A 10486-nucleotide genomic window follows, 5' to 3' on the forward strand; every position below is an offset into this window, starting at 1 on the left:
AATGCATTCCTTTACAAAATCAACCCCATTTTCATGCATTTCACTTCCAAAAACTTGACATAACACCTTGAATTAAACTTATTTAGCTTGGAACAAAATTCATAACTTCAATTGAAGCTTCAAAACCATGCAAGGAGTTCAAATTCTTGAAGTGTAAACACAAGTTCATAACTAATACAAATTGAGCTCTAATTCTTTAAAATGCATGGAGTTTTCCTCCCAAAAACAAAACAAAAATATATAAACGTGCTTGACTTTGAGCCTTGATCATGAAACACAATCAAAACTTGTAAACAATGTCCAAATTGCCAATTTGAAAGCTCAAGACTCCAAATAAAACATAGACACATAAACCATGTATTTCAAAGCTTCAAATTTAAAAATTGAGGAGAAAATCCTTTCAAAACTTTTAGACTTATGCAAGAAATATGCATAGAAACAAGAGTGTCTTGAATTCATGCCATGCATGTTGCTAATTCAAGTTAATCTCCACAATTCCTTCTTTATATGATCATATGAATTCCTAACATCAATTTACACCCCTAGTCTCATAATTAACCATGATCTTTACTTAAAGTCTAAAGGATTATGAGGGAAGCATTTCAATTTCATGAAATTTGGTGGAAATTTCTTACCTTAAGTGGTTAATTGGTGAAGATTTCAAGTTTCCTTTCACTTTCTCTTCTTCCTAACTTCTTTCTCTAGTTGAGCTCTCTCACCAAGTCTTTTCTCCCTCTCTCTCTCTACATGTATAGTGTAAGACTACCCAACAAGATCCACTAACTCTATCTTCTATATTCTTTTGATGAGTAAAATGTATAAGACTCAAATTAATTAGACTAACTAAATTAATTAAAATTAACTTGACTCAAATTGAATTACTCTCACCATCGAATAATCTTAATTACGCTAGATTAAATTATAGTAAGGTAAATTAGGCTCTAATTCCTATCCAATTTCTAAATTCTAACTTGTTAAAATTAACGAAGCAGACAGGTCTAAATCATACATATCCGCATCTATTCACAATCACAACACAATACCAATCAATGCAAGCATATATCATACGGCACAATTAACACATAATCACATAATTAACAATAAGCATATAATTAATATAATTATTTTGCTTAATTAAGGAAGTGGTTGTCGCCCAGGCTTAGGGGCTTGGGCTGGGCTCGGGCCCGAGCCTAAATGAGCCTAAACGGACATGCCCATCCCGGGCAGCAGGCCATTTTTACACTCCTACAGACATCGTATGAGAAGGATTATTATATATAGTTTTGGTGCTCTAGGCGTCACTTGTCCATGCGCTTTACTAATCATCATCCCATCTCCTTCGCTTTACTAATCATATTTTTGTGCATAATGATAAGATGCAAGAAAATTAAGGTCGAGGTTCTTTTCTACAAAATTGGAGATAGTCAAGAGTGGTTTATCAAGGACGAAAACATGTATTATTATTTACTGTAAAAAATTTAAAATAAAATATTAGAGTCATTTTAAGGCTATTCTTTCCAAGGGCTCTAAACAATAGGGATTAAATAAAAGTAGACATTTTTTTTTTTTTTTGTCTTTAGCATTTTTTTTAAACTATGTCATTTTTTTTGCAGTCCGTCTTGCGTAGATGAAATTAAAAAGTAATTTTTTTTTGAAAATTTCTTGAAAGTAATTAGAAAAGTCAAAATAGGTCTAAAAGGTCTACTATTTTTGGCTTATTTTGAATTTTAAAATTTTCTTTTATTTCATTTCGTCGACTTGAATGGAAAAACTTACAACTTTTCAAAAAAAAAAAAAACCCACCAAATAAGTAAATTCCAAACACCCATTAATTATTTCAAAAAGCAACCTCCTTATTCAGCATCAAATTAGGATTACCTTGTCCTTATTAGTGAGAGTACCTCAACAACATCCCCCCCATTACTTCAGGATTACGAATATTTTTGCATTACGCAAAATTATTAAATTTTGATAATGGTTTTCTAAAAGCATGACCCACTTTGAGAAAATTTTAAATTGAGGAACAAGAACACGTCACACTACTACAATTGGGAAAGGTCACAAAAATAAAAAAAAAATGTCTCAGTTTTAAAAAATCGTGGTAAAAAAAAATAGAGGCAATATTTCATCTCAGTTTGTTAGTTTAAATGAGATGGTATATACACTTTTGTCTCAGTTACAGAAAAAAATTGAGATTGTTAGGTTTTTATTCTTGGCAATCCCGGTTGACAAAACTCTTTTTAGTTGTATTTGTTTTCGCACTTTTTATTTCAGTGAGACTATGAGTGTTTAGATGCGAATCCAACCCGAATTGTGCCTTGCAAAGAAGTTTGTGATGTTAATGCTTTCAAGATTGCCACTTCGCTGATTATGACGGGGATCGAGCTGCCCGATCAGCTCGCGGGGGTCCAGGAGGTAGCGCCCCTTGGCAGGTCCGGGGCAGCGCCACAGCGGGGTTGAGGGGCAGCGCCCCCGAAGCAAAATACAAAATTGTATTCAAAGTTGCTTGTCTGCCTTTGCTCGCTCGAGCAAAGGCGTTCTCGCTCGAGCGAAGGATTGAGTCTGCATAAAGACCTGAAATAGGTGTTTGTTCGCTCGAGCGAAGGGTGCGTGGCTCGAGCGAAGCCTCTTATGGAAAACACGCGTTTTTGGCTCCTCGCTCGAGCGAGAGAGTCTTCGCTCGAGCGAACATCATGATTCAGATTTCTATAAGTACGAGTTTCGGTCAGATTTTAAGATTACTTCTCCAGATCTTCTTCTTGAGTTCTAAGGTTTATATCTGGGGATATTTTACTAGTTTTCTTTGATGTTTTGATTGAGTATTCAACTCATGGTTTAAAGAGTACACATCAAAGGATTATTTGTTTGTTCTACACAAAAGAGAGAGTTGTTTTTCGGTGGATTCTGAAGAATTCGAGCCTGAAGCTTTGGTGGATTCCGGAGTGGCTCATCGTCAAGACAATTCTAAGGTGAAGACGGGGTTGGAAGAGACACATAGAGGTTGGTTCAATTCGGGCGTGAATTCGCTAGGTAATTGAGAGTATACCTGTGTAATTCCTTTATATTTTCTTAGTGGATTGTTTTGTGGCTGTTGCCCGTGATTTTTTTTTATCACAATTGGAGGTGTCCAATTGTGATTTTTTCACGTAAAATCGTTGTGTCGATTTGTCTTGGTTGTTTGATTGAGATTGTTTTTTACTGCTTAAAATTGATACATAATCACAAATCAACATCTAAGGGATTTCTAGATTTTTCAGAGATAATATTTCTCTTCTTTTGATCTCAATGTTATAAAAGCGGGATTAAAAACTAAAGAAAACTTCAAAGACTTTCGGCCCTGAATCTCCAAATCCTGATCGTTTTCTATATGTATTTCAATTGCTCTATCCACAAAAATCAAAAGAACATTTCATCGTCCTCTGCTCTCATATTGCTTTTCTCCTCTAATCCTTTCTATCGTATATGCTTCTTGGGCTACGAAGACCCTGAATTCAACTTCAGATCTCTCTCGCACAAGCTTCTTCGGTTCTAAGACCTTGAATTTGACTCCGGATCTCGTCGGTGTAAGCTCTTTCTCTCTCTCATCTGTGATTTTTTCACCTTTCTAGTGAAGCGGAGCTTATCAAAACTGAAACAAGCTTAATGTTTTGTTTTTTTTTATCGAAAAAATGAAAGTTTTATTGATGCATCAATATGTGAAAACAGAGAGGGGAGATACAACAACAAAACAAAGCATGCGAAGGAGGAAGCATCACGGTTTAAAATGGATCCCAACAAAGCTGACACCCAACAAAAGGCAAGAACAAAACAGCCCAATGCATGAGACACTAGGGAAGAAGGCAAGATGCCAAACAAAGCCCTAGACAAAACCCATAAAAACAATCTGAAAGAAATAAACTAAAAGTAAACAAAGGAGAGCAAAATGAACACTATAAAAAAATTGAATTTTTACTACTTGTAATGCATGTCGTAAAAACTCTTTCATACTATGCACACAAATGCTGTTATATGACATGCCGTGAAAAGTTGAACGTCATTTACAGCATGCGGGTAAAGTTGTAAAAAGTAATAAATTAAACATTAATGACATACTTTGTATGTCGTATATAATTTTTTATGACATTTTTATCATGTCATAAATCATCATACTTTCCATGGCATAATTTTACATGCCGTAGAAGATTATTTTTAATATATTTATTACATACTTTGTATGTCGTATATAATATTTTACAACATTTTCTTGCATGTTATAAATCATCACTTTTCGTGACATAATTTTGTATGCCGTATATAATCTTTTACGACATTTTTTTGCATTTCATAAATTATTACACTTTTCATAACATAATTTTATATGCCGTAAAATGTTATTTTTAAACAAATTAATTTATATGTCAAACAAATTTAAGATTTTATTTTAAGAATATAAAATTAATTTATAAACCAATCATTTTGTATATTTTTGTACCACACACATGATGAGCAATATGAAGATTTTATTCTCCTCTTCACACCAACACATTTGTTGTTCCTTAAATGAAGGCTCCGGCATCTTGAATAAGAAACTTAAACCGTTCACAAATGTTACAAAATACTTGTCTCCACACCCACAAACCCACACAAAAGGCCAGTGAAAGAAAACTCCAAAACGATAGTAAATATGCCCTAACAAAGACAACCATAATCCATTGAGAACTCACAAAAAAAGCCTCTAATATGTCAGCCTTGCTCCATTGGATTGAGAGGCTATTTAGTGGTCTTAGAGCATTGGTGGTGGTCTCAGAAGTGGTGGGTCTCACTGCTCAAACCAATAAAAATTGAGTTAGAGCACAAGTCTTTGCCTTAAGAAGCTAAATAATTTCCCCATTCGATTGCTAAGAAAATGTAGTCAGAAATAAAAAATTTAAAATCATAAAAATTATAAATTAAAAAAAAAATCCTCACATTAAGAGAACTAAGGATAACAATCATCCTCTTGCAATCAGGCTCAATAAACTGGTTTAGCTAAGTTCCTAAGAAACCTTAAAAAATAAAAATAAAAATAATCAGAGACAAGCTATGTTTATTTAAAATGACCACATTTTCTTACCAAATTTTGTTTACTCGTGTAATTGCTAAAGGGATGACAAATATAATTTCAAGACAGCCTAATTCACCCCATAAGGTAGTAAAAAAAATCCAAAATTTATGAACTTTTTAGATTCCCAAATACAAAACTAATGACTAAAAACAGAACAAATAAAATAAATAATAACAATAGAATGTAAGCGATTACCTTGTTTCCACTGCCAGCACCACCTCCTATCCTTTGTTCAGTACTCACTGGTGTCTTTGCAGATCCTATAACCACACACAACAAAAAAATAAAAAAAAAAAAATAAAAAATAAAAAAAAAAAAAAATCACTCAATCAGATACTCATAAGATTAACAAGCAAAAACAGATCTCCAATATCACTTGTTTCGGCAAAAGTGTTCAAAAGATTAACAAGCAAAAATAGATCTCCACGACAGTGGCAGAACATCCAAAAGTATACATGATTCCAACATTTAAGACCATGTAGTTAATGAGCTACTAAGAGATGAAACAACAAATTGGTCAAAAATTAAGAAGACTGAGAAAAAAGGTCAGTGATTGTTTCCAATTTTGATTGAAACTCAAACCAACTCACATTTGCTTCTTAGAAGACAAAGGATCATTCATTCTGTGTTACATTGCTCTCTTGAAACAGGTAAAGTCCCTGGAATTTTAGCTACATTCTGTTCACTTTCTTGAAAATTTTTATGGGTAAAATTGCACGGCATTGATCTTATTATTTTTCTTGGTTTCTTTTCAATGATTTTTTTTTCTTTTCTCCATGACAATGTTAGGGTTTCAGACGAGCTCGAATTAAAACACTACATTCATCCTAACTACACGTACACTTTAAAAAATAAATAAAAAAATTTCCATATCCCTCGCTAGCATTTTTTTGTTCTCCTCTTCACATATATATTTTATTTCCCTTTCAAATTCCATTTTGTTGTATTGATATTTTGAATTTTTTTTAAGTACTACTGTAAATTTTCAAAAAAATACTTAGAATGCATGCAGTAGTGGGATATCCTAGCCGCATTCTATGCACTTTTTGTGAAAAAATTTATGTCGCATTTATTGATTCTCTTTTGACACATATTTACTTTCCCTGTCAAATTCCATTGCAAGTTATTGATCTAATTTTCATTCTTGGTTTTTTTTGAACAATTTATTTAATTTTTTTTTCTACATGACAGTGTTAGGGTTTCAAATGAGCTAGGATGAAAACATCCCAGGCAGCAAAATACTCAGTCTTTGTAACAGTGATAGAGTCTCTTCTAATAGGGATATTGTTCATGTCAATTATACTAGAAGCCATTTTGCTGTCATTTTCAGACAACAAAGACATGGAAAACACAACAATTCAGACAAATCTAAGGGTTTCGATTTCCTCCAAACCAATGTTCGATCAAATATGAAATTGCTATCTCATTTCTCTCTCTAGAAGTACAAATTAGTTACCTGGTGAATGAGACAGGAGAGATCTGGATTTGTGTTATTTAAACTACAAATCAATTAAGAAAATAATTAGAAATTAGAAAACAATTTATGGAGAAAATAATCAGACAAATCAGAAATTAATCACGATTGATTTACATATTTAGAAAAAGAGAGTGTAGAGAGAGAGACGATGAATCGAACTCACAAAGATATCGGAATCGAACCAGATTCTACTCAGCAATTGATGTTTATTCAATGCTAAATAGTATCAGAGGACTGTACTTATGCCTGTACATGTACAAGAACTGCAAGTAGGCATTTACATTCAATCAACTTTTATACGCTAATACTAATTAACAGATAAACTTCATATTAAAAGCAATTACCCAGAGGTGGTCCATAATATAGATGAAGGTTTAATCCATTTTTAAAGATTCAATGTTAGGTAATGTTGACAATGCCAATATTAGCACAATGCAATGCACCTCTAGCATTGTCATGATAATAGAACACTCGTTACCAACACATCTAGAGCAGCAGCACCACCATTGGGCTATGCCCCAGTAATTCATTCAACTACCGAGCTATAGAGCAATAAAGCAATTCAGCAATGGAAGAACATTTGATATTAAAAAAAAAAAACCTTGAAATAAAATAGAACTCCGTCTAAGAAAGCTAAAAGAATTATTTTCTTAGACTAAATTACCTCATTGTTACAGGTTAAGAGTAGGCAGTGCAGTACTTGGACCATAACTAATAGTTTGGACTTTGAATTCTCTCACACAAATCAAAGAGAAACAAACTAATGGCGCTAAAATAGAGCCAAACACACAGAAGAGTAACATCACAAGAAGTTTTCTCATTGCGTAGAGAACACCAGTATTTTCAGTTTCCTGCATGCATAGAGCAATAAAACAAATATATAGTGATCAGTTTTTGCACTCATGTTTGAAATCTATCAACTTGCCATTCCAGTCATCTATTTAAAAAGATCAACAAAGAACTTTAAGTCAACTACTCAAACAAGGAGCTTCAAGAGACATCACTGTTTTATTTGAATTGGCATATCAAATATTAAGGTAATATGGCAATCATCTATATTAACCCTTTGTATGGACATAATCTCAGTTTTTGGTTCTCAGAGCAGCAGATTGCTCCAACCGACCTGGTTTGTTACAAATCTTCACATTTAAAATAAACATACATGGTCTAGTATTTATTATGGGAAATAAAAAGCAATTTGTAATACCAATGACCTTATTTTGAACCCCCCAGATCAAAAAGAAAAAGTGAACCACCTGAAAAGGGACATGCACGTCAAGCCAAAGATACTTCGAAGATATGAGAAAATGCCCTCTTCTATCCAACAAAATTTAATGGGAAAATACCCTAAATGAAGATAATGACACATTTAAATCACAAATGACAGCAATAAATGCACCTACAGCTTCAAACCATGTTATTATTTATGAGTTAAACATAAACTACGTGCTACTCCTAACTATCTAGAATTATCAATTACAAAGAGGAAATAACCAAGGCAGCTAATTTAAAACTAAAAGGCTCTTGTAGTGAGGATAAAAAGGCAGGACTAGAAGAACCAAGACAAACAAAAAAATTTGAAATGACAAATAAGCATCAATGCCATTTGCAGAAAATAATGCAATTCCATTTTCCAAGACACAAAGGCAAATACAAGAAAAATATTTGAAAATAAGAGTTTAAAGGCGTTAAATATAAAGAAATTACTGCATCTCAAACTTCCCAGTTTTTCCCATACTGAACTTCTCCACTTTGAATTTATGTGTAAATGATTGACCACCTATAGCATATGTTACAAAAGTGTTGAGGAAATAAATGGCATCACACAAGTAGCAATATAGATTTGATCTTGGGTTTAAAAAAAAAAAATGAAGGAAGAAGAAGAAAACAATAGAAAATAAAACAAAAACAAATGAACTACAAACAACTTGACGAAAACAGAGTTTTATGCAAGAAGCAATTTTACCAACAGATCATTTTTAACACTCCAATCCATCCAAAAGATAATATGAAACTTCACAGTTCACAGTTCATCAAACTTCACAGTTTTTTCTTTGTTTTTTTTTATTCTTTCTTTCTTTTCTTTCTTTCTTATTTTATATATATATATATATATATATATATTATATTATATATATAATAAAAATTTAGTTGGAAACTCTCTTTTAAGGGTTTCCTCTTGTGAGGAATCCCATTGAGAGCTTGAAATTATTGTGAAAACTTCTATCTATTTATAAGAAAAAAATTCTCCCAAAAAAACTCAAGAAATCTATGTGGGATTCAATCAAATTTATTGGAGGGAAACTTAAAATTTTGATATCCCTCCAAAAGTTTTGCTTTTCTTTCAATCAAATTACTTGAATTAAAATCATATGGAGGGAATATTGAATATTTGATTTCTTCTTCCAAAATTAAAATTAATAATATTTTTAAATATATTTTTTAATAAAAAAAGTATTAAGAGAAATATTTAAGATTATTAAAATTTTTAATTTATAATTTTATTACTTATATTTTTATTTAAATATAATTTTAATATATTTATGACGTCACGGTTCGATTCCGGTTCAACCCGACGGTTGAACCGGTGACCCGTCCACCCGATCATTTTTCCGGTTCACTCACCGGTCCGGTTTTTAAAACATTGATTAAAAGTAACAATTCAAGAAGGAAAAAAAAACTACAAAAACAGAGATCATTTTTGTTGAATTTACAATCAGACCAATTGATAACCAGCTTTGATGATGAACTTCAAACAAATCCATCAATAAACACAACATATAAGCACATATTTATCCTGATCGATCATATTCAAACAGTCCAAAATTCATTTCCACAACAAAGAATCGATCATATGCTTCAAAACTCATCAGATCTACTGATCACAAATTGATCAATCGAGACAAATACATACAAATGTACGCATATACAGAGATTTGACTGTACCTTTGAAGAACCGAAGATAAGAAGAAAAATATCTGACTTTTGATCAAAACCTACCTCCAAGGCCCGATCGATCAAGGCAATGCTCGAAGAACATACATTAAACAGACTAGAACGAAGAGAGCTCGAGAGCTCGCACGCAGAGAGAGAGAGAGAGAGAGAGGGTTTGGGGCAAAAACATGTATAGATAGAATGGGAGGAAGAGACGGGCCTTAAAATAAAGGTTTTTTTTTTTTGGGAAAAATTAGTCCAAGGTTTTTCTCTCTTTTTTAGTAATGAAAAAGATTTACAATATTATTTTATGATGCGTAAAGTCCCTTAACCCCTATATTCATAAATCACAGAAAAATTTGACTCAAATCAAACCTCATTTGCAAACTAAATTCATAAAGTAGAGCAAGATCTGCGAATCAAAGATGCATAAATAGATACATATATAAGTATGTATATATATATAGAGAGAGAGAGAGAGAGAAAGACAGAGAGAGAAGGAAACCTCCATGGGAGAACCTAGAGCTAAGCTTGGCGTAAGAAGAGAGCTTGACGTCGAGATCCCCCTTGATCTTGCAAGCCTCCTTCCTCAATTCCTCCCAACCCGACTCCTGCAACAGCCCCATAGTCGGATCTGACATTAACTTTATTTGCTTTCATAGCAGGTATGTTCTTACGCATTTATATATGATGGTTTTTGAGTTGGTTAAGAACTCCTTGCAAACCATCTCCATGGAAGGATATAGTAAGTTAATTATTGTATTGTGTTGCACCATACATAAATGCAATGTGTTTGGTAACGTTTACGTTTTCAGTTTATATTTACAAAAATTTTATAAACTGGTTTTTGTTTATTTTTTGTTTATTTTTTGAAAAACATAAACTACAAACGCGTTTGGTAATTGACAAAATGTTTAAAAAAAATTTAAAATATAAAAAAAAAGTGAGAAATGGCGAGTGGTGGCAAGTGGCGGCGGAAGACGGTGGTGAAA

The 10486-nt window shown here is 32.6% G+C and overlaps 1 long non-coding RNA gene across 7 annotated transcripts; it reads right to left on the minus strand.

Moving 5' to 3' along the window:
• Positions 1–4483: 4483 nt before the first annotated feature.
• On the minus strand, positions 4484–10210 carry LOC145804653 (uncharacterized). Of its 7 annotated transcripts, XR_014346865.1 has the most exons (7): positions 9507–9964; positions 8268–8340; positions 7225–7411; positions 6724–6823; positions 6540–6582; positions 5279–5343; positions 4484–4801 (listed from the first exon to the last, which is right to left on the minus strand). It is a non-coding gene; the product is annotated as an uncharacterized LOC145804653 (long non-coding RNA). The 7 variants fall into 7 exon arrangements; XR_014346861.1 differs by lacking the exons at positions 8268–8340; positions 9507–9964 and adding an exon at positions 10000–10210; XR_014346857.1 differs by having other exon boundaries at positions 7225–8340; positions 9507–9972.
• Between the last annotated feature and the right edge of the window lie 276 nt (positions 10211–10486).

The sequence above is a fragment of the Camellia sinensis genome, chromosome 1 (assembly GCF_055761805.1).
Source record: "Camellia sinensis isolate YWXY chromosome 1, ASM5576180v1, whole genome shotgun sequence".
NCBI lineage: Eukaryota > Viridiplantae > Streptophyta > Magnoliopsida > Ericales > Theaceae > Camellia > Camellia sinensis.